We start from the raw sequence: 24184 nt of genomic DNA, 5'->3' as shown, positions 1-24184 counted from the left end.
AGGCAGGACCCTATGTGGGAGACTTCTTCTCCCATTTGGAGGCTTCGGCTTCGGATCCTTGGAAGCAGTCCTTTTCCTCCCCCGATCGTCCTTCTTCTTGGAGACACCCGTTCCCTCGGTTGGAGCGGATAGCGGTAGGGGCCCGCGTCCGCCCGTATTATCTCCCTCGGTATCTTCCTTCAAGGGTTCCGGGAAAGGTGCAACCTCGAGCATCTTCTCCAATACCGGATTTTCCAAACCCTCAGGGAGGGGGCCAAACACCGAATCATCTTCGCCTTTGTTAGCCAGTCCTGGTCAAAAGGCGAACTCTCAGAAATAACTTCGAATAAAAAAACGACGTGTTCGGCCAGGGGATTTCTTACTTGTTCAGCGATGCAGTTACTACTCAGGCCCACGTCCTCGGTGATATCCGGACATTCCGCTTGAGGTCCGAAGAATGACTTGTACATCTCCTCGTGTGTCAGGCCGAGGAAACTTTGAATGGCACGTGGTCCCTCTGGGTTGAACTCCCACAAGCGCAGGGGCCGGCGTTTACAAGGCTGGACTTGGCGAACCAGCATAACTTGTATCACTGCAACCAAATTGAAATCTCCCTCGAAGAGATCCCGGATGCTGCTTTGCAGTATAGGCACGTCCTTGGCTAGACCCCAGCTCAGACCCCTGCTAATCCATGACATCAGTTGTGGTGGGGGGCCCGAGCGGAAAGCGGGGGTAGCCGCCCACTTGGCACTTCTGGGAGCCGTGACATAAAACCACTCGCGTTGCCATAATTCGGGCACCTCTGGAAAGGAACCTCTCGGCCATGGAGCTCCTGCCATCTTGCCTATTGATGCACCTCCGCACGCTGCTTGTTGCCCCTCGATCCTCTTCGGCTTTACTTCAAAGGTCTTGAGCCACAGGCCAAAGTGAGGGGTAACACGGAGGAAGGCCTCGCACATGACAATAAATGTTGTGATGTGGAGAAAGGAGTCCGGGGCTAGATCGTGGAAATCTAACCCGTAATAGAACATCAAGCCCCTGACGAAAGGATCCAGAGTGAGGCCTAGACCTTGGAGGAAGTGGGAGACGAACACAACATTCTCGTTGGGTTCGGGAGTAGGGACGACCTGCCCTCGAGCAGGCAGCCGATGCGACACCTCGGCGGTCAGATATCTCACCTCCCTCAACTTCTTAATGTCCTCTTCCGTAACGAAGGAGGGCGTCCATCGGCCTTGAAGGCTGGATCCGGACATGGTTGAAGATCTGGAGCACCTAACCTGGGCTTTGGGTGTTAGAACTCGAGGCGGGGGAAGGGTTCGATTGAGCATGGGAGGGAAAAGCGAAAACATTGTCCCCTTATAAAGAGGGTGAATATCAAGCGTCCTCTCCGTAGCCGTTTAGGACTTACCTATAATCTAGGAGTCCTAGACACGGTTGGGTTACCCACGAACCGCATTAATGAGAATCCCGTAATTAGGGGAACACGATCTCCGCTTCGGCAAGACGTGTCAAGAAACCGCCTCGCGTTAGGTGTGGAGCTGGTTAAGAGAAGCGGTTCGAATAATCATCGGGCCATGACATGACGTCATGCTGTCAAAACAAGCCAGCAAATTAGATCTGAGGAAAAATTATTCTCTCTGCGGTGGAATGTGGAACTTATTTTGCAGGGTCGGACACTATCCTCGTATTCAACTTCTTCTATAATGTATTCGGAAAAGGAACCCGCCTTGCAATGCCGAAGACAACTGCGTGCCGGACTCGTCGTCATTGAATCCTGGTTCAGGGGCTACTGAGGGAGTCCTGGATTAGGGGGTCTCCGGACAGCCGGACTATCTCCATTGGCCGGACTGTTAGAATACGAAGATACAAGATTGAAGACTTCGTCTCGTGTCCAGATGGGACTCTACTTGGCGTGGAAGGCAAGCTAGGCAATACGTATATGGATATCTCCTCCTTTGTAACCGACCTTGTGTGACCCTAACCCTCTCCGGTGTCTATATAAACCGGAGGGTTTTAGTCCGTAGGGCAACAATCACAACATACAATCATACCATAGGCTAGCTTTTAGGGTTTAGCCTCTCTGATCTCGAGGTAGATCTACTCTTGTACACTCATATCTTCAATATTAATCAAGCAGGACGTAGGGTTTTACCTCCATCAAGAGGGCCCGAACCTGGGTAAAACTTCATGTCCCTTGCCTCCTGTTACCATCCGGCCTAGACGCACAGTTCGGGACACCCTACCCGAGATCCGCCGGTTTTGACACTGACACCGCCCACCACCCCCTCGGCCCCTCCGGTACGTTCCCCATTCACACCTGCACAAGCTCCTCCGTGTCTATGCCATGGCACCTCCTATCGCGGCGGTAAACACTTAGATCGACGCCTGTCGCCGCCACCAGGGTGCCGGCAAAGCCCACTGCATTTAGCCAGTTCCGCTTGCCGCCGCATATCGTCATCGACTTTCTCGATGCTATTCACGGTCGACCCAGCTCCGCTCAGTTGGGGCATCTACCGTACTGAGGGTTCTTTCTCATGGACGACAAGGTAATTAGTTTAACGATATATTATCTCATCTCTTATCCCACTTCATCCGCCTCCTTTAATCAACCAAAGGAAATCATTGTGAATTCATTTTTATTCGAGTTGATTTGAGGGTTTTCTTTCATTCATAGAATGTACAGTGCACTGACACTTCAGGACTTTGCAACCGCCGCCAGAGATTCCATCTCTCCATACCAGATAACTTGAGCACACGTGCGGTATGTTCAATATCACCCTAAATCGGTTGGCATGGCCTACTTTCCTGAACACGTTATAAATATTGCTACATTTGGATAAAAGGTGCCACATGCACCATATACGTCAAAGGTGATTTCCCCCTCTTCTTTCTATATTAGGCAAATTAATGATGTATTGTTCTTTCGATTACTCTCATTTTTCCATGACATCATGTTTACCCTATCTGTTTAATTATAGATTTTTGTCCTTTGATTTCAACTTCTGTACAGTTCTTTCAATTTGGGCCCATATTTGCATGTTACCATATTTTCTTTAACAATCGTACCGTTTTCTGTAGAACATCCCTCGTTATGCAACAGATTATGTAGTGCACAACTTTTCCCTTTACATAGATCAAGGCTCCACTGATGTCATACTGCACACAAACCATGGATTTACAATCATTGCTACTGTAAGATTGGATGAACGTGGTGACTCCTATTTTGGCACTGTCTTTCGGAATAAAATTGCAAAGTTTTATGTACTAAAAGATGGCACTAAAATTGCATTGCACATAAAAGGGCCTGGTCATGAGATATATGCTAACTTCCCTGACAAAATCATCTGTCCAGACTTTGTTCGAAGTAAGTTTTCTTTTCAACTATCTGCATATGTTGACTTACCCCGCAATGTCAAATGAATTGTGTAGTATTTAAGAAACCAATTGTTATTCCCTTTTCTTACTATATTCCTACCTAATAACTTCTAGTTACCAATACACTTTTCTATTGCCCTGTTTTAACTAAATATTCCATGTACTCCCATTTCTATCAGAAAGCGTCGCTAACAAGGAGACTCTGGAGGTGGAGAATGGGGCTGCTAACAAGTGGAGGAAGGGCAAGCTAGAACCACAAGCGACTCCAGCAGGCCTAGACTTAATCAGCAGCCTCCCCAATGATATGTTGAGAGTCATCATCTCCCTCCTCCCAAACAAATATGGGGCACGAACAACCCTCCTTTCCTGGCGGTGGTGCCCCCTATGGAACTCCAGCCCTCTCGACCTCATTGACACCCATGAGCTCTGCCATGGCTATCGCAAAAGCTTGGATACATTCTTCAAGATCCTCGGCAGTCACCTTGGCCCAACCAAAGGACTTAGAATGGGCAAGTTCCATTCCGACGGCAAGGACTGATCCAATCTTGATAACTGGTTCCGATACCCCGCCCCAGATCAGCTCAAGGAGCTCACTTTTGATGATGGGCATATGCGGTCGCTGCCAATGCCCGCACTCCGCCTCGCACCCGCGCTGCGCATCGCCAAGTTCAAGAACTGCCATCCCCCCTTAATGACTCGACCGCTCTTATTCTACCATGAATGAAGCACCTCGAGCTCGTCACCGTCTGCCTCTCAAAAAGTGACATGGAGCGCCTGCTCCATGGCTGTACTGCACTCGAGTACCTTCGTCTTCAAGCGATCAATGGGTTGAGTACCTTCCACATGACCTCCATGACTCTCCGGACTATTTATGTGTGTTGCTGGTGCGGCAGGAAGACATCACAAGATGTGTACCACGGTATGGTCATCCAGGACACACCTGCACTTGAGAGATTACTTCTAGTTGATCAAGAAGGTCCAACGAGAATCAATGTCATTTTTGCGCCAAAATTGACAGTGGTGGGCTACTCGTCTGACAAATGCTCTGAATTTGTTATTGGATCCTCATCCGTTCAGGTACAACAACCACCTTCTACCTCTCCTTATACAAATTAACATTATTTCTATTTTTGAATATGTTTGTTCGTCTGTCATTCAGAAAATGATTCTGACAAGCTTGACCCCGAAACTACGCACAGTGAAGGTCTTGGCACTAGAATCTATCGGGCCCGACCTGGAGCAAGTTGTCAGTTTCCTGAGATGCTTTCCGTGCCTGGAGAGGCTATATATCCATGTGATGTTCCTTTCCTGTTAAATCTTAACCATAAGGGATTTCAATTTGTGACACCTTTTTCCATGTTTACAATGACAATGTACTACGATTTCTAAAGGTTCTTTTGGACGATTTCAGTACATACATGCCCCCCATATTGGTTGCTTGATCCATATGGTTATAATCAATAAGCATTTCTCCTTTGGATTCATCTATACTAGTTTTCTTAGGGAACTTTTCATCCACTCCAACCTCTTGTGAAGAGGGCTACATTTTTCTATAATGTAATCAAATGCCCATGTTAATCATGTCAGATCGAAGCTGGCATGTTAGTGCATTTTACAAATCTTGCAAACCAAATAGCTAGGCCTTTAATAATGTTCAAAACTGCATGTAGGCACTAACACATTTTCTTCTTTTTTAGATAAGATTAGGCACAGTGGTGGATAATGTGATACAATATAACAATCACGTTGAATGCCTAGATCTGCATCTCTTAGAAATTACTTTGAACTCCTACCGATGGACCTTACTAGAGATTATATTCGCCAGGTTATTTGTTCTCAGAGCAAGGGTGCTAAAGGAAATGAGGTTTGCCTTACATTTATTTCGCAAAAATGAATGGTTTGTTGATCAGCGCCGGCGCCTGCGGTAGAATGGAGTAGGATCCAAAAATGCTGAATTTCATTTTGGAACTTTAGATGACAGAGTAATCGAAAGTCATCGTGTCAATCCCATACATGACTTCTCAGTGGCCGACCCTTTGCAAAAATTGTGAGGTTTTGAAGCCAGAGTTAGAAGCAGTGATATTAGTTTGAACCTCTCTGATATCCATGTTCAGCGGATCAGCGCGAGCCTTTGTAGCTGATGAGCTGAATTTCATTTCTAATATCATTTTGAACCTTGTAATCATCGAATTTGAGCCATATAACTCTGGAATTTGAACCTTGTAACATTTCGAGCTTTTGTGGTACAATCATTGAAATGGCATCGTATGAGACTCGTATATTGCTAGCACTATTTTGACCTTAATATGCAATGGTCTTAGATTTTATTAACCATTCTCGAATCAGTTTACCTTGTCAATCTCACAGCACATGATTTGTATAGCTAACTCAACTGTGATCTTCGAAATTATTGCACACAATTGGTTTCTTCCACCGTGTGCACTGTAGGGCGCATAATTAATTATCGCACTCGAGTGACCATCATCACCCTTCTGTGTAACTTCGACCTCATCACCCAAGGGTTAACTTATGACCGAAGTCATTCCACACACTTCATTTTTACAAAGCTTTTTGCCAATAAACGCCCATGATTTGTCCCTCTTCTAGCTGACGCGTGGCCAAACTAGCCGGGCAGGAAGCTTGTGCAGGAAACAGCGTGGTTGCGCGGGAACAGGCTCACCGACAATACATTTGGCGCCTCTTCATACCCACGTGTGCGATGCGGTGTTGTCAAGCATGCACTGGAATCCTCCGTTATGAACGCCGTGACAAGACATGACGATTACAGGTCGACCGGCCCCCATTTGTTACAGCAGCCATTTAACCTACCCTTGTGTCTCTTCAACCTTTCCATCGTGCCCCACCATTGCAAGAAGCACACCCACCACAAGAAATTCTTAGAGGGTATCCTGCGCGGCTCCAATGGCGCTCTAAGCGGCTGCCGATGACGAGAAGCAGTTCACCATGCGGGCCATGGTGGACACCAACAAAAGGTTCATGGACCTCTCAGTGGTGTACACCAATGACCCAGTCTGGGTGGAGCACTCCATCCACATCATGGAGCTATTGCTTGCCGCGGAGAAGTACAAGGTGGTCTGGTTCGACCTCGAGTACACTCGCACTCGTGCCGAGTCTCGTCCCAAGGCCGCCGTCGCATAGATGTGCGTGCGCCACCACGTCCTTGTCTACCACTACTACCTGGCCACAAGGCCTTGCGAGCATTTCGCCAGGTTTGTCAAAGCCCCCACTACATGTTCGCTATAGTGGACATCACCAACGATGTAAAGGCGCTCGAGAATAGGGGCATCGCCTGCCAGAATCTTGTCGACATCTAGGGCCAATACAAGATCTAGGGCAGCAAGGAGGATGAGAAGGACTCACTGGTTCACCTCGCCGAAGCCATCATCGACCCCTACTACAGAGACATGAAGGATTCGTGTAACAAGGACAAGCATGCCTGGCACTCGGCCTGGATGGAGAAAATCGAATAAGCTCATGTCGTGTACGCGTCCAAGGAGGCGTACACGAGCTACGACATGTACATGCGGATTGTTGACATGAGGAAGTGCCTCCATCCCCAAAACGGCCAAGGATCTAGCCGGAAGCAGAGCAATGGCAAGCATCATCGCAACAAGTAGATGATTAGATCCTCGTTTCTCCTACTTTAGTATGCATGTAATTGCTTTCTTTGGTGTGTGGAAATGTTATGTGTGTAGTCACTTGTGTAATTGTATGCTTAATTTGGTTATGCAATCCTATCTTTTTAAGTATAAATGTTGATGCTCTGTAGGCAGAGCGTAGATGCTGTGCGGACAAAGAAAATCACATCGCACACGGACTAAACAATGGAACCCGTCAGTGATGTTTCATAAATCACTCACAATTGTATACTAGCAATCGTTTGCTCACAACACACACAGCTTGTTAGCAGTAATCGTCTGTGTTGTTATCGGTCTTCACACATGTTTCCGATTACAGACCTGTTTGCCTCGTATCACACACATCTTGTTCATTTGAACCATTTCTGTTCTCATGTCTCAACGCCAATAGTTCATCCGAGTAAACTGAATGTCGTATATCGCACACACCTTTGATCTGGCTGACCGTTTCTTTTGTGTTGCCTAATCAAAACAGTTCATCCGAGTGAACCGTATGCTGTACATTGCACACACCTTCATCTGGCTGCCCGTTTCTTTTGTTCCTCCTCATCGCAAATGGTTAATTGAACTGAACCATATGCCCTAAATCGCACACGCAACTAAAATCTGAACTGTGTTTGATGCATCCGTCATCGCAAACATTTTGCACCTTTTCGATGGTTTTTTCACACCATCGTTTGCGATTATGGCATCGCACACAGTTTCGTCGAAGGGTCTCTGATCTTAGTGTCGCATTAGCAGCATCCTGCAGTAGTGCAACCTATTTCCCATCCTTCACTTATGTTTGGATGTCGACCGATCTACCTCAAGACATAGCTAGATCTCTCCTTCTCAACACATATACGAGTCGATCTACCTCTCCGGTTAGGTGTCTGCCTCCCCCTCCCCCCACACACACCGATACATTGAGCGCTCTAGTCATGTCTCCCTGGCACACACAAACTTGCGCTCTTCCCTCTAACGTTCCAATAGGTCAGTTGCCCTATATCTTTGACGTGCACACACACAATTTCGATGGCTCTCTTCATCCATCTTGCACCCAAACACTTGATCATATCTTCGACTCTATCGATATCTATGACCCCTGCCTCTCTTCTCATGGATCGCCCCTCTATATATGATATAGATAGGCCTCTATTTCACACACATTGCATGTGTCACATTTTTGTTTGATATATCATCAACACATATTCTCACAAATACATTCACAAAATCACCCCCACCACACACACATAACAAAAAACACTCATGAATACACACACCATCTTTCTAGGTTTGTATCTCTCTCACACACACCCACGTAGGTGGGGGATGTGCACGAAGGGAAGAGGTGCACGCACAGTGCACGTACTCCCGTCTCTTTCCCAACCACACTCGCGTGCCTCATCCATATAATTGCAACGGTAGGATTGCACCATCACCTCGGGTACGAGATCATGACCATATTCCTAAACTGAAATTGAATATTCCATCGTTTGAGGGTAGATACATTCCTGATGTCTATCTTACTTGGGAGTTAGAAACCAAACAACATTTCACATGCTTACAATATCCTAAGGAGAGACATGTTGCTGTTGATGTTTGTGCATTCACTAGTTTTATTTCTTTTCGGTGGTCTAAACATTGTTGATTATATCATGGTAATATCCCTACTACTTTGGCTGCTTTGAAAAATGCTATGTGTACTCGCTGTGTTCCACCCTATTATCACTTGAATTACTTCAAAAATCACAGAAGAGAAGGAAAAATTATGTAGAAGAATATTATCAGGAATTACAAACTGGCATGATTAGATGTGTTATTGTTGAGGATAATGAAGCTATGCTTGCACATTCTATGGGTGGAATGAATAGATAGATTCAGACCATTCTAGGGTATAAGGAGTATAATAATATCACTCATTTATTCCATCTTGCTTGCAAAGCTGAACGTGAAGTGTAGGATCAATAGGCATTGGCGCGAACTAATTTTTCTGCAGGTCGATCTTTATCATGGACACTACGTACATCCTCTACTTCCACAGACCCTACTACAACACCGCCGTCTTCAGCAACCAATTCCATTGGAGATATAAGAAAATAGGCACCACCACCACCATCTGCTAGGAGCACACCTTCTAGTCGCACAAAGCTCTTCTGCATCCATGGCATCAACAGGGAAAACACATGAGGTTATATGTCGTCATTCACAATGCGAGCAAATGTCCATCTCCGCGTGTGATGATTGTTACTGAGGATGGTGCGTATGAGTCCGCTAGTGACTTTGATTGTTAGGACCCTAATCCTAAGTCACACCCATCTAACATGTAACCTATCATATCATTTTGAGGCCTCACGCACGGTATCCCCACGGGTGCCACCTTACCTGGCTCAGGACCGTTTGCGCCTTTTGGCTCAAGTACATGATAGTGTCGCTAGCATCCATATGACAGAAAACCCGGGCCGACATGACTAGTCATAAACCCAAGGTGGCACTAACTAATAGGGGCACGCATGCATGACCCAGCAATGCATGTGTCGGTCAGCAGCGAGTGAATCTGGGTTGTAGCAAGCTAACAGGACTCCGGTAGACACCATGTGACATTTCCCCAAAGGGACAGACACATGAGCAAATAAGGACATGTGATGATCATCCCATGTGTTATGGAGCAGTAGCAAGCTACCATGGCTTAGTGGAAGCACTAGGAGACATTTCCCCATAAGAGTGGCTACCAAGAATAAACAACTAGGTTGTCAGGTCCCACACATACCAAGCATTTCAGAAGCATACACACAATATGCTCAATATGTGCAAATACAACATGGCATCACAACAGAACTCTATGACTCAAAGTATTTATTCAATAGGCTCCTAGGAGCCAGATATTGCAAACAAGGGTCTAATAACCCAACGTCCAAGTCATACAAGCAACAAGCATAGGCGGAAGCATAACCATGTATAAGTACAGACATCTAAAAAGAAAGAAGGCTAGAAAGCTTGTCTATCTATAAGACTCTCCAAAGGAACCAGACCTCTGGCTGGGACTCCCGAGCTAATAGTCGAAGCCCACGTGGAACTACTAGCGAGACTGAAGTCTCTCTGCAAAACATAAATTAAGAAAATGTGAGTACAAATGTACCCAGCAAGACTAACATCAAAACTAACTACATATGCATCAGTATCAACAAAGCGGGTGGTGGGGTTTAACTGCAGCAAGCCAGCTTTGATTCAGTGGCTATCCTATACTACGACTACCAGTATTTTCGCTGAGGTGAGAAAGCGCACGCGAGTCCACATATTCATCAGATCAATACACCACTATGTATCCTCTATTGTATCCCTACGAGAAGGCCAACCATAGAACTCACACTTATCTTGCGCATTTTAGAGTATCCACTTCAACTTGTCTATGAACAATGCAAGTGTTCCAAGTAGTCCATATCCATGGACGCGGCTATTCAGATAGATCATTTATAACCCTGTAGGGGTGTACTTTTTGACACACCCTCCCCCCACTTATCGTCATTTACACGACATGTACTCGGCAACCCTCAAGCGGAAGCCTAATAAGGGTGTCGGCCACGACCTGACTAAACACACAAGTCTCTAATCTAGGTTTATCACCTATTTGGGTTCCATCCGCAAGGAGATCCGGCCGGGGTTTCCACTCCGGCCCCAAACGATGTGTGTAGGGTTCCGAACCCACCAAACGGGTGCCTTGGTACACCATGCCACGTGCCTACCGCATCACAGCACACCCCTAGGGTCATCATTGCGCACGGCCTCTAGCATACTACAAACACCAGAAACTACTTGCAACTCCTGGACAGAGATCAAGGCGATTAATAAGTCGAGAGAGTCAATTAAGGATCCCAATGTGTGGTAGTAACTATCTTGGATCACAAACACAAAACTCAGTTCCCGAGGACGGTTTCAATGAGACAACCCACCATGTGCTCCTACATGGCCTCTCATCACTACCTTTACCAAGTCGTGTTCACACACTTTGCTCTCAACCATAGGACATGTTCACCACCATTCCAATCCATCCCAGATGAATTAGACCAGACACAACTCTAAGCATAGCAGGCATAACAAGCAAGCATGAATGAGTAGGCACATCATGGCTCAAACAACTCCTACTCATTCTAGTGGGTTTCAACTATTTACTGTGGCAATGACATGTCATGCAGAGGAATGGGTTCAACTACTGCAACATGTAACAGTTGAATCATTGTTGTCCTAATGTTGTAAAAGAGAGCAAGAGCAAGAGAGTGGGATTATATCGGAATGCTCAAGGGGGTTTGCTTGCCTAGCACTCTTGAAGATAGTAATGCTCTTCATCAGTGTCAACGATCACAACGATCGAAAAACGTCCACTGAGAGGGAACACCACCAGGAAACAGAGAAGGAACACAATCAATGCAATGCAAAATTACGATGCATGAATATGACATGGCAATATGCTATGATTTGAACTAATGTAGCTAGAAACAGTTTAAATGAAGTTGGTTTGAACCCAAGGTTCAAATTCAAAATCCACAAGTGACATTTTAAATGCCATTAAGTCAAATTGTCATATAAATAGCTGTAGGCAAGGTTGTCAGAATCGCGATTCTGTTATACGATTCTACGACTTTACGATCCAAACTAACCCCTATGATTCTACGATTTTAGTTCTTAGAATCTATGTTTCTACGATCCTGATAGTGGAGATTCTACGATTTGTGATCCTACCATCAAAGCTCCGATCTGATTCAAAATCGCGATTCTGACAACCTTGACTATAGGTTTCTGAAACATGCATGGAGATGCCATAAACATATTCTTTGGATTTTGTTGATAATTTTTCATCTATAAATTATTTCATTTGGATTTACGGTTGATTTTCTATGAATTTTAGAAGTTTTAAACATTTTCTAGATTTCCTGGATAATTTTTAATCCAGAAAATGATTAACTACATCAACACTATGTCACTATGACGTCAGCAGGTCAACGGGGCGGTCCAGGTCAAACCTGACCAGTGGGTCCCGTGTGTTAGTGACTGTGGCTAATTCTAATTTAATTGAAACCTAAACTGTTTTAGTTAATAGGGCTGGCCCCACATGCCAATGGCCTAGGGCGGTTAAACCCTGGTCAAACAGGGTCAAACCCACAGGCGTTGACCCACGGCTCATCGCCGGCGAGTCCAGAAATGGAGGAGGGCTTCAGGTTCCCTGCTGCAGTGACCAAATGGTAGCCGAAGACAACCTACATGACACTGGCGCTCATGCGCGTCCAGCGGTGCCATCAGCTCGAGCCAGCGTGGACCAAAGCGGTAGTGGCGACAACTAGTGCGGCGGTCGGAGTTCGGACAGCGACGGGATCGGTGCTACGGTGGACGGATGGAGCAGTGGTTGGTGATGTTAGGATCCTAGGGTCGCTTTAAGCATGTTTGGGTGCATAGCTGCGAGCTTGCATGGCCGTGGCCACGGCGGCGGCATGGCCGGCGGAGCCAAGCTCTCGGCCATGATGGCCATTGCAGTTGGAGAATGCAAATGAGCGAGGGGAGAGAGGGGTTCGACGTAGGGTCTCACGATGGACACGTAGAGCAGATCAGCGGGCTTGGGAAGGTGTCGTTGATGGTGAATCGACCAGCGAAGTCCGGCGAGCAGATGCGATGGTGACAAGCTCGAAGATGACGGCATGGTGATCCTCGGCTTGCGTTCGTCGGCGTGGAGAGGATGCGGACAATGGCGAAGCGACTGGACACAACGATGAGGTGAGGCGATGACAGTGGCTACGACAATGGCGAGTGAGGGTGAGAGGGTCGCATAGCGTCTCTTGGGGGTTGGGGAAGTCAGCTGGGAGGCAGGAGGTGGCAGGTGTGGTGCTGCGGGTGCAGGGCACGCGCCCTTGCCAAATGGCGCGAGGAGGAAGCCGACATACGGGGGGTTGGGCTGGGCCACCAGGTGGGCTGCGCTAGGTAAGTCCTCTCTCTCTCTACTATTTTTCCATTTAGTTTTCGTTCTCTATTGTTTGCCTCTGTTTTGAACTTGGTTTGCTAACCAAATTATTTTGTTGCTTTTGAAAATTATTGTAGGGGCTAAAAGAATTAAACCAAAGCTCCACAAAGTATTTCAGAATTATTGGACATATGTTTATTTAATAGTAGATATAAGTCCAATTCAAATAGCTATTGATTTAATTCAAAGGTCTAAAATAAATGTTTCAGTGATACCAAAACTATTGGTTTGAATTTTACCACTTGCCCATATTTTCAGAGGATAACAGGACAATTTTCTTGGACTTATTTGAAGCAGTTTTATCTTGATGATTTTTGAAAGGATTCCGAGGCTTTGAAATTTCCTCAGTTAAAATATCATTTGAATATAAACATGATGACATGATGATCAAGCAAAGACAAGCAAAGGCTAATCTAGGGCTGTGACAATGATGAGGAGACATTGGCTCTTATTAGAAGTGAAGAACCTGGTGGAGATGATTCTGAACATGACATGCAATACATGGCTACTAAAGATGCTGACAGGTATGAGAGTTTCATTGCTCAACGTGTTTTGAGTGTGCAGGTCACACAAGCTGAGAAAAATTAGAGGCACAATTTTTTCCACAAAAAGGGATTTGTGAAAAAATGTTCTATTCACGTCATCATAGATGGAGGGAGCTGCAGCAACTTGGCTAGCATGGAGATGGTGGAGAAGTTGTCTCTCACCACAAGACCACATCCGCATCCTTACTACATCCAATGGTTCAACAACAGCAGCAAGGTTAAGGTAACCCGTACTGTTTGTGTGCATTTTAGTATCGCTACATATGCTAATTATGCTGATTGTGATGGGGTACCCATGCAAGCTTGTTCCATATTACTTGGTAGACCATGGCAATTCAATAAAAAAAATTGTACACCATGGTAGAAACAATCAGTATACTCTTGTTCATAAGGATAAACATATTACTTTGACTCCTGACTCCAGTTTGAATGATGATATTAATCAAGGTAGTAAAGCAAAATAGGAGCAAATAAGAGTGAAAATCAGATAGTGGCAAAAGAATTTGATCAACAAACGAAACCTAATAATAAACCATCTAGTGTTGCTTATGAAATTACATTGAAAAGTGGATGTTTACTTGCCACAAAATCTGATATTGATGACCTAGATTGCCCAAAATATGTTTGTTATGCTTTTGTGTGCAAAGAGGCATTATTTTCATTCGAGGACGTGCCTTCCTCTTTGCCTCCTGATGTCACTAACATTTTGCAGGAGTTCGTTGACGTCTTTCCATGAGACGTGCCGCCGGGATTACCACCTATTAGAGGGATTGAGCATCAGATTGACTTGATTCCCGGTCATCGCTACCCGACCATGCACCATACTATACCAATCTAGAGGAGACGAAGGAGATTATTGCGTCATGTCCAAGAGCTGCTCGACAAAGGTTATATACGTGAATCCCTTAGTCCATGTGTTGTTCCTATTATTCTAGTGCCGAAAAAGGATGGTACCTCACGTATGTGTGTTGATTGTAGATCATTAGTACTACTACTATTCCTTATCGTCATCCTATTCCTAGGCTAGATGATATGCTTCATGAATTGAGTGGCTCTACAATATTCTCCAAAGTTGATTTGCATAGTGGATGCCATCAAATTCGTATTAAATTGGGAGATGAATGGGAAACAACATTTAAAACTAAGTTTGGATTATATGAGTGGTTAGTCATGCCTTTTGGGTTAACTAATGCACCTAGTAGTTTCATGAGATTAATGACTGAAGTTTTATGTGCTTTCATTGGACGATTTGCGGTAGTCTATTTTGATGATATACTGATTTATAGCAGGTCTTTGGAGGAACATTTGGAACATTTACGTGTTGTGTTTATTGCTCTACGTGATGCATGTTTGTTTAGTAACCTAGGGAAGTGCACCTTTTGCACTGACCGAGTATCTTTTATTGGCTATGTTGTTACTCCACAAGGAAATGAAGTTGATAAAGCCAAGATTGAGCTATTGAGAGTTGGCCACGACCCAAAACGATCACACAAGTGTGGAGTTTTCTTGGCCTCGCCGGTTTCTATAGGCGTTTTGTGAGACATTTCAGCACCATTGTTGCACCTCTCAATGTGCTTACAAAGAAAGATGTGCCTTTTGTTTGGGGTACGCACAGGAAGAAGCATTCATGGTATTGAAAGATAAGTTGACACACACTCGTTTACTCCAACTTCCTTATTTTAATAAGACTTTTGAGCTTGAATGTGATGCTAGTGGAATTGGATTAGAAGTTGTGTTATTGCAAGATGGCAAACCTGTTGCATACCTTTCTGAAAAATTGAGTGGGCCTAGTCTAAACTATTGTACCTATGATAAAGAATTATATGCTCTTGTCCAGACCTTAGAAACATGGCAAAATTATTTATGGCCAAAAGATTTTGTTATACATTATGATCATGAATCTTTGAAACACATTAAAAGTCAAGTAAAACTTAACCGTAGACATGCCAAATGGGTTGAATTCATTGAGACTATCCATTATGTCATTAAAAACAAGAAGGGCAAATAAAATGTTATTGTTGATGCATTGTCTCATTGTTATATTATGCTTTCAGAACTTGACTTCAAAATATTTGGTTTGGAGACCATCAAAGATCAATATGTGCAGGATGCTGAATTCAAAGATGTCTTGCAGAATTGTAAAGGAGGGAGAACATGGAACAAGTTTGACATTAATGATGGATTTGTCCTCCGTTCTAACAAGCTATCCATTCCATCTAGCTTTGTTCATCTTTTGTTGTTGCAGGAAGCGCATGCAGGAGGATTAATGGGACACTTCAGCATGAAGAAAACGAAGGATGTACTTGCCATATTTCTTTTAGCCAAAGATGAGACGGGATGTTGAGCATTTTGTTACTCTCTACACTACATGTCAAAAAGCTAAGTCATGCCTTTGCCTATTCCTAGTGTTCCTTGGGAGGATATATCTATGGACTTTGTTTTAGGTTTACCTCGAACAAAGAAGGGGAGGGATAGTACAATTGTTTTCGTGGATAGATTTTCGAAAATGGCACACTTTATACCATGTCATAAAAGCGATGATGCTGCTACTATTGCTGATTTGTTCTTCCGTGAAATTATTCGCTTGCATGGTGTGTCAAATACAATTGTTTCAGATCATGATACTAAATTTCTTAGCCACATTTGGAGATGTTTACGGGCTAAGTTGGGGACTAGATTGATTTTTAGTACTGCATGTCACCCCCAAACTGATGGACAAATTGAAGTAGTCAATAGAACATTGTCTACTATGCTTAGGGTTGTTTTGAAGAATAACAGAAAAATTTGGGAATAATGCTTTCCTCACATTGAATTTGCTTATAATCATTCGCTGCATTCTACTACTAAGATGTGCCCTTTTGATATTGTGTATGGTTTCCTACCTCATGCACCTATTGATTTGTTACCTCTTCCATCTTCAGAGAAGGATAATTTTGATGCTAAACAACATGCTGAATTGGTCTTAAAAATGCATGAGTTCACTAAGGAGAACATTGAGCGTATGAATGCTAAATATAAACTTGCTGGAGATAAGGGTGGAAAACATGTTGTGTTTTCACCTAGAGATCTTGTTTGGTTACATTTGCCTAAGGATAGATTTCCTGATTTGTGCAAATCAAATATAATGCCATGTGTTGATGGTACTTTTAAGGTGTTAGAGAAAATAAATGATAATGCATATAAACTTGAGCTGCCTATAGATTTTGGGGTTAGTACCACTTTTAACATTGCAGATTTGAAGCCTTATTTGGGTGAGGAAGATGAGCTTCCGTCGACAACGACTTCATTTCAAGAAGGGAGGATGATGAGGACATCAATACAATTGTTACACCCACAACCCCTGCTGCTATACATACCGAACCAATTACTAGAGCTCACGCATGCCAATTGAATTAGGAGGTACTTTTGTTTCTTGGTAACGATTCTAATGTTCATGAGAATATGATGCTTCCTAAATTGGATACATTTGTTTTGCTTACAAATGAATGGCCTAGCTTTGGCAAGAAGGATGAACCTTGGAGCAAGATCAAGCATGGAGATGATGGCATGCACAAGGGCAACCCGAATGGAGTTTCAACTGACGATATCAGGACTTTTAAGCCACCATACTAAGCACAAGAAGGCTTGGATGAAATATACAAGATGATACTTCCTAAATTTCATCTAGAGGCTATTATAGGTGTTATGTCGCCTTATTATTGGGCCCGGCCCATGTAATTTCGAAATACTTGAGTATAGGATGTTTTAGAGTCCGTGTGTGGGGGGAAACAAGAGTTAGAGTTGGTTTCGGACCCCTCCTCCAAGGGTCAAGAAAGCCCCCCCTTCCTCCATATATACAGCCCTTAGGGCATCATTTAGACTTTGGCTTTTGTTTAGATTAAAAGTTTGCCATAGCTGCAACTTCGTGTACTTCATTTGTGTTCAACGACTAGACCAAGACGTCACAGAACCCCACTTTCATCAATAAAGTTGTCCTCTTATATTCGCAATATCCAGATTCCAATCTCAGTTTCTTGCTTGTTCTTCGTTTGGTGGCAGGAAGTAGACCCTCGTGTTCAGGTTTATCGTGCTCCGGCATGGTCAATAACCCCTCGGAAGTTGGTTTAACAATTGCTAAGGTGAGATGTCTCGCACATCCGTAGTCGGATCATCAAGGTCGACTCCCACAGAAAATGATAGCTATCTCATCGGAACAATATGACACCTTAGCCTCTATCACTTGAGGTGCATTAGCCGGATCATCCGGGTGGATATCCGGATCATCTGGGCAAGTGATGACTTACACTTCTTCTCTTTTCTTCCGTCCTCTCTTCCATGTGTCCCTCGCGGATGGTGTGGACGTACACTTGCGCTCGTACTCCTCCTTGACAACCGTGAAGAACCAACAATACCTATCCATGCACACGGGAGAAGAGATGGCGTCGTCGTGTAGAAGTGGATGTTCACCAAGTACTCGTCATCCTGAATCTCGAAATGGGCACTCTCCAATGTCGCACTTCTTCGGATTCCTTCAAAAAGATCAAGAACAACAAACACTTGGAAAAAAATTGTTTAGCATTACTGAAAAACCAGGCATTCAAGCGGTGATTCACCCAACAAGTGTCGTCATCAAGCATAGCATATGGTGTGACAAAGTATTGTGACATAGCATGTAAGCATATGAATTGAGCATAATCAAAGTGTCGGATTGCGGGTTCCATCAAACCCTTGTGAGGTTCGAACTCTGGGTGCGCACGGAGAACACTCTCTTCTTCGCTTGCTCGCTCAACGATTCCACAGCCTAGCTCTACGGACCCAAAGAACAAGGGACACGAGGGTTTATACTGGTCCGGGCCACCTTGCGGTGTAATACCCTACTCCAGTTTGTGGGTGGATTGCCTCGGGGGGCTGAGGATGAAATAATATAATGGATGAACAACCTCAGGAGGCGAGGTGTTCTTGGGCTCGATGAACTGGTGAGCTCGTTAGGGTGGAATGAATCCGATCACCCTGCCTCTCTCTCTCTCTGCTAGATGAGTCAATCCCCCACTACGGTGTAGTCTAGGTCCTATTTATAGTGGCCTTGGTCCTCTTCTCAAATGTTAGGCGGGAATGGATTCCACAACGGCCAAGTTTGAAGGGGATAAGTAGTACACGCTATCCTAACAAAAGGTGGTCTTCGCCTGCCAAAGGTTCTGGTGGTGATGCTGATGTGGGCTCCGCGATGACCTCCATCCTGCTAGTCTTGGTCTTGTTTCACCGATATGGAAACCATTGCCTGATTACTCGGGACCCCGCACCTACGCTTGCCTCCTTAGCACCAAAGAGGAAACGGGTACACTGTGCCCGCTAGCGCTTGTCTGGCCTTGGTCGTCATGGCTCACGTCACGTGAACCTCGTGAGGTGCTCCTTGCATAGATATCTCCACTCCTCAGGAGCCAGCCTAGTGAGGATGCCCTCAGGGAGGTCTTGGTGTTGTCAGACTCGCGAGGGTCTTGAGTTGTTGCTGCTGAAGATGGGCCGTACTAGGCCGTTGGTGGAGCCACGCTCTGGGCCGCAGGCAGGCAAGTCTGCGTACCCCTATTCCCAGGACGCCGACAGTAACCCCCAGGCCCAAGGCGCTCTCGGACAAGGCTTCGAGGCAAAGCCAAAGGGAAAGTGTGGAGCACCGCGGGCCCCAACCACCTACGGCCTTGATTGACACGTGGCGATCGACGGGACATGGGCATCTCCGCTTCCCCATGCTGCCTCGGCAACTGTTTGACTTGACAAGACCCTGCTGCATGCAGAAGAAAACCATCATTACCTGCAATCATGGAGGCCGGCAGTTGGCCCCCTTCTGGCTATAAATGAAGAGAGGGCGGAGCCCCCCATTGCTCATCTCCATCTCCATGCCGCCTGCTTCTTCTTCCTCATCCTCGTCTCTCAATCTTGTTGCGACACGTACGACGCCGACAAGGAGATTCTCTGCCGCCGAGAAAGGGAACCCCCCCCCCCCTGCGAAGAGCAGGACACACTTCCACTAAAGAAGAGGTTCATCTGCTCCCGCGATGCCGTCGTGAGGCAGGAGGTGACGAGGCCTTGGTACGAGCGGCCTCCTCCCGGCTACCCGCTTCCCTTCTATGCCCAAGCGCAGGGCTCCGGTGGAGGAGGCCGCGCCCCGCGCCGGTCGCGTCTCGGTCGTGATGACCAGCCTGTGGTGGCATGAGCCGTCGATCCACGAACTCATGCTGGGGGCTCCTCGCATGAGTTTGTGATATGGGCGGCAATGTCACCATGCACGTGGATCAAGCTTCCATAGTTCTTCGCTGAAGAGATGCCGCTGCTACCTCTTGAGCACTTGCATTGGTTTTCCCTTGAAGAGGAAAGGGTGATGCAGCAAGGTAGCATAAGTATTTCCCTCAGTTTTTGAGAACCAAGGTATCAATCCGGTAGGAGGCCGTGCACAAGTCCCTCGCACCTACACAAACAAATAAATCCTCGTAACCAACGCGATAAGGGGTTGTCAATGCCTACACGGTCACTTACGAGAGTGAGATCTGATAGATATGATAGGATAATATTTTTGGTATTTTTATGATAAAGAGAAATAAAAGATGCAAAATAAAATAAATGGCAAAGGAAATAACTAAGTATTAGAAGATTAATATGATGGAAAATAGACCTGGGGGCCATAGGTTTCACTAGTGGCTCCTCTCAAGAGCATAAGTATTTATGGTGGGTGAACAAATTACTGTTGAGAAATTGACAGAATTGAGCATAGTTATGAGAATATCTAGGTATAATCATGTATATAGGCATCACGTCCGAGACAAGTAGACCGACTCAGGGCGGAGGAGCTTGAGCGTGGGGCGGCGACGTGGGAGGATGCGAGGGAGCGATGGGATCGAGGGAGCAGCAGCAGCTCTCGCTGACTATGGCGGCGCAATGGAGAGATCGATGGGAAAGGGAGAGAGTGATGCGGGAGTATGTGGCGGCGCGAGGGAACAAGGAGGAGGGGGTTAGATGGGATTGGGGTCCTAGGGTTCGGCTAGGCCTTGGAGGCCGGCCCAGGAGATTGTGAGGCCCAGGTGGGCAGCGAGGAAGGATGGGCCTAGAGGAGAGGGAGGGCTGCGCCTAGGGACTGTGGGGAGGTTGGGAGGCCTAGGTGGCCTGATAGACTGGTTGGGCTCCTCTCTCTCTCTCTCTCTCTCTCTCTCTCTCTCTCTCTTATTCTCTCTTTTTAGCAAAAGAGATAGGCCAAAAGAATTAAGAGAAGAGGCCATGGAGAAGAACAAAATTATGGGACATTTTTGTATGGCTTAAAGGAATATTTTCACCCTAACAAAAGTGGTTTCAACAAGTTAGGAGAATTTAAATTCAACAAGTTAGGAGAATTTAAATTCAAACTTATTTGACTTGAGCCAAAGGAGTTTCAATGGAGGCTAGGCTATAGGGGAGTGCAAAAATGTTGAGGATTTTGGAGGACCCTCGATAAAAGGAGAAACAATTATTGGCAAGGTTTGGAGGTGAAACTTGACGCAGAAGAGGCATGGAACTAAAATGCAAGTGTGTTATGGTTAATTCCAAAATAATGGAATATTTATTATAGCTCCCTAATATATTGGGAGGATATGTTATATAGAGAAATCACCATGTGAGTTCCCTCAATTTTAATAGATCAAAGATCTATGCATTTTATTTACTTGAATTTAAAAAAAGAAATGGCATGATGGCATGATGACATGATGCAAGGCACATGATGCAAAGAGGAACGCAACAAGCGGAACAAATCACATGATGAATCTCGGAAACCATGGAAGGCATCTCAATCTCCGTCTTGTTGCGTTAGACGGCGGCTGGAAACTCGAGAAGGGAGAGTCATCCATCCTCAGCTCTCGGGCACTTGGTCGCCATGTTGAACATCTCCAGAGCTGTGCACAGGTCCTCATGTATGGCGAGCTCCTCATTCATCTTGACATCACAGACGCCATTAGAGAATGCTGAGATGATAGCCTCGTCCGTCACCTTGGGGACCTTGAGGAGAACGATGTTGAAATGTTGGGTGTACTTCTGCAGGGTCTCCCCTAGCTGCTGCTTGATGTGCCGCAGGTCACCAGTGGCAGGCGGGAGGTCGCAAGTGCCTTGGAAGTTGGCGACGAAGCGCTCGCGCATCTCTCCCCTGGAGGAGATCGATCACGCGGGCAGGTTCAAGAGCCTCGAGTGTGCACTGTCTTTGAGAGCCATGGGAAACCAGTTCGCCATAACTTTCTCGTCGCCGTTGGCCGCCTCGACGCTCAACTCGTAGAGCTGCAAGAACTTAGTAGGGTCGCGGGTGCCGTCATTGCGTGGAGGCAGGTCGGGCTTGAACTTGTCGGGCCATACGACGGTACGTAGCTCAGAGGTGAAGGCGCGGCAATCCGCCTTGGTCACTGGAGGCCGTCGCGGAAGCGGAGCCTGGTCTTGGTAACCACACGCCGCTGCCACAGGCGGCGCACGGTCTTGACGTGGTGATGCGGGGAGTGCAGGAGCATCTTCTTGCGGCCACGAGATTTCCCGGCGGCTTCCTTCCTCAGGCGCGGGTGCCTTGCGTGGTGGGTCGCGTCGCGGGGCCACGTGCCTTGGTGCGAGGGCGACGTCTTGATGTGCAGGTGGTGGAGGTGCTCTATGGGCTACGTCATCCGCAGCAGGGGGCAGACGAGGCAGTGAAAGGGACATCACAGGAGAGCCCCCAGCGGCGCTGACTAGCTCGGAGCTGCGGTCCAACCAGTCCTTGTAGAGGTCGTCGACGGGGGTGGTAACGCAGGAGCTCGCGCTCCATAAGCAGCGCGGCCTGCATGTCCGCGGGCCCGCGTCGAGTGTGGGATGACGAGCCGGCTGGAGTCAACGACGGGGTACCAGTGCATCCATCCCTCCGCACAGAGGGGTGAGTGATGAAGCTTGCTCCTCATTTCCCGCCGAGTCGGTGGCGGTGTTGGCAGCGGGTGATGGAGAGCGACGGGGACGTCCGCCGGCGGGCACCGTTTGGGTGACGCGAGCGGCAAGGGCGGCCTGGCGCTCAGCACGGGCCTGGCGAGCATGGAGCAGTGGTGGGTTGATCGACGGAAGAAAGGTTTCAGCACACCCCTACCTGGCGTGCCAAATGTTGGATTGCGGGTTACGGCGAACCCTTGTGAGGTTCGAACTCTAGAATGTGCATGAAGAACACTCTCTTCATCGCTCGCTCGCTCAACGATTCCATGACCTAGCTCGACGGACCCAAAGAACAAGAGACACGAGGGTTTATACTGGTTCGGGTCACCTTGCGGTGTAATACCCTACTCCAGTTTGTGGGTGGATTGCCTCGGGGGGCTAAGGATGAACTAATACAATGGATGAACAACCTCAGGAGGCGAGGTGTTCTTGGGCTCGATGAACTAGTGAGCTCGTTAGGGTGGAATGAATTCGACCCCCTGCCTCTCTCTCTCTCTTTCTCTCTCTCTCTCTCTCTGCTAGATGAGTCGATCCCCCACTACGGTGTAGTCTAGGTCCTATTTATAGTGGCCTTGGTCCTCTTCCCAAATGTTAGGCAGGAAGGGATCCCACAACAGCCAAGTTTGAAGGGGGATAACTAGTACAAGCTATCCTGACAAAAGGTGGTCTCCGCCTGCCAAAGGTTCTGGTGGTGATGTTGCTGTGGGCTCCACGATGACCTCTGTCCTGCCGTCCTACTGGTCTTGGTCTTGTTGCACCGATATGGAAACCTTTGCATGACTCCTCGGGACCCCGCGCCTACGCTTGCCTCCTTAGCACCAAAGAGGAAACGGGTACACTGCACCTACTGGCGCTCGCCTGGCCTTGGTCGTCATGGCTGACATCACGTGAACCGTGCGAGGTGCTCCTTGCATAGATATCTCTGCTCCCCAGGAGCCAGCCTTGTGAGGCTGCCCTCAGGAAGGTCTTGGCGTCTTCAGCCTCACGAGGCTTGGCCCCTCGCGAGGGTCTTGAGTTGTTGCTGCTGAAGATGGGCTGTACAAGGCCGTCGGTGGAGCCACGCTCTAGGCCGCAGGCAGGCAAGTTTGGGTACACCCGTTCCCAGGACGCCGGCACAAAGTCATCATGGAAACAAGCATGTAAATGTGAGGTAATGTTGCAAATATGTGTGACAAGAGAATAAGCATCTACCTCAAGTTCATAGCAAGCATGCGTAAAGCACTTAACAAATGGTATATGGTATGCATATGAACCATTCACAACACCAATGAAAATGTAGTTTCTAAGCACATGTGGCAAGACAATCTAAGCATAATGTGCATAGGATGTAGTGAAAATCGAGTGGCACTCAACACAACTGAAAGAGCAATTGTTCAACATGTCTGAGGCAATCGAGGCAAACATGTAGCAATCAATGGGACATGGTATATGTGAATAAATGACATTGTTGCAACCAAACATGTGATAGGAGCAAGTGGTCCACGAATTGGATGCAACACACAAGGTATATATGTCATGAGGCATGGAAAGGTGAAAATGACAAGTCAAAGCAAGATCTCTAACATGTCCTAAATCAAGTGGTCCAAGATGAACAATAAGTCTCATGGTGCAAGCAACACAAGTAGTATGATCCATAATATCCATGCTCATGGTTTGGGGGTTCTCAAAAGAAAAGGGTATCACATTGAAAGCATGTCCTTGTGCGTCCT

This window comes from Triticum dicoccoides, chromosome 4A (genome assembly GCF_002162155.2).
Source record: "Triticum dicoccoides isolate Atlit2015 ecotype Zavitan chromosome 4A, WEW_v2.0, whole genome shotgun sequence".
In the NCBI taxonomy this organism is placed as follows: Eukaryota; Viridiplantae; Streptophyta; class Magnoliopsida; order Poales; family Poaceae; genus Triticum; species Triticum dicoccoides.
This window is presented reverse-complemented; position numbering follows the sequence as displayed.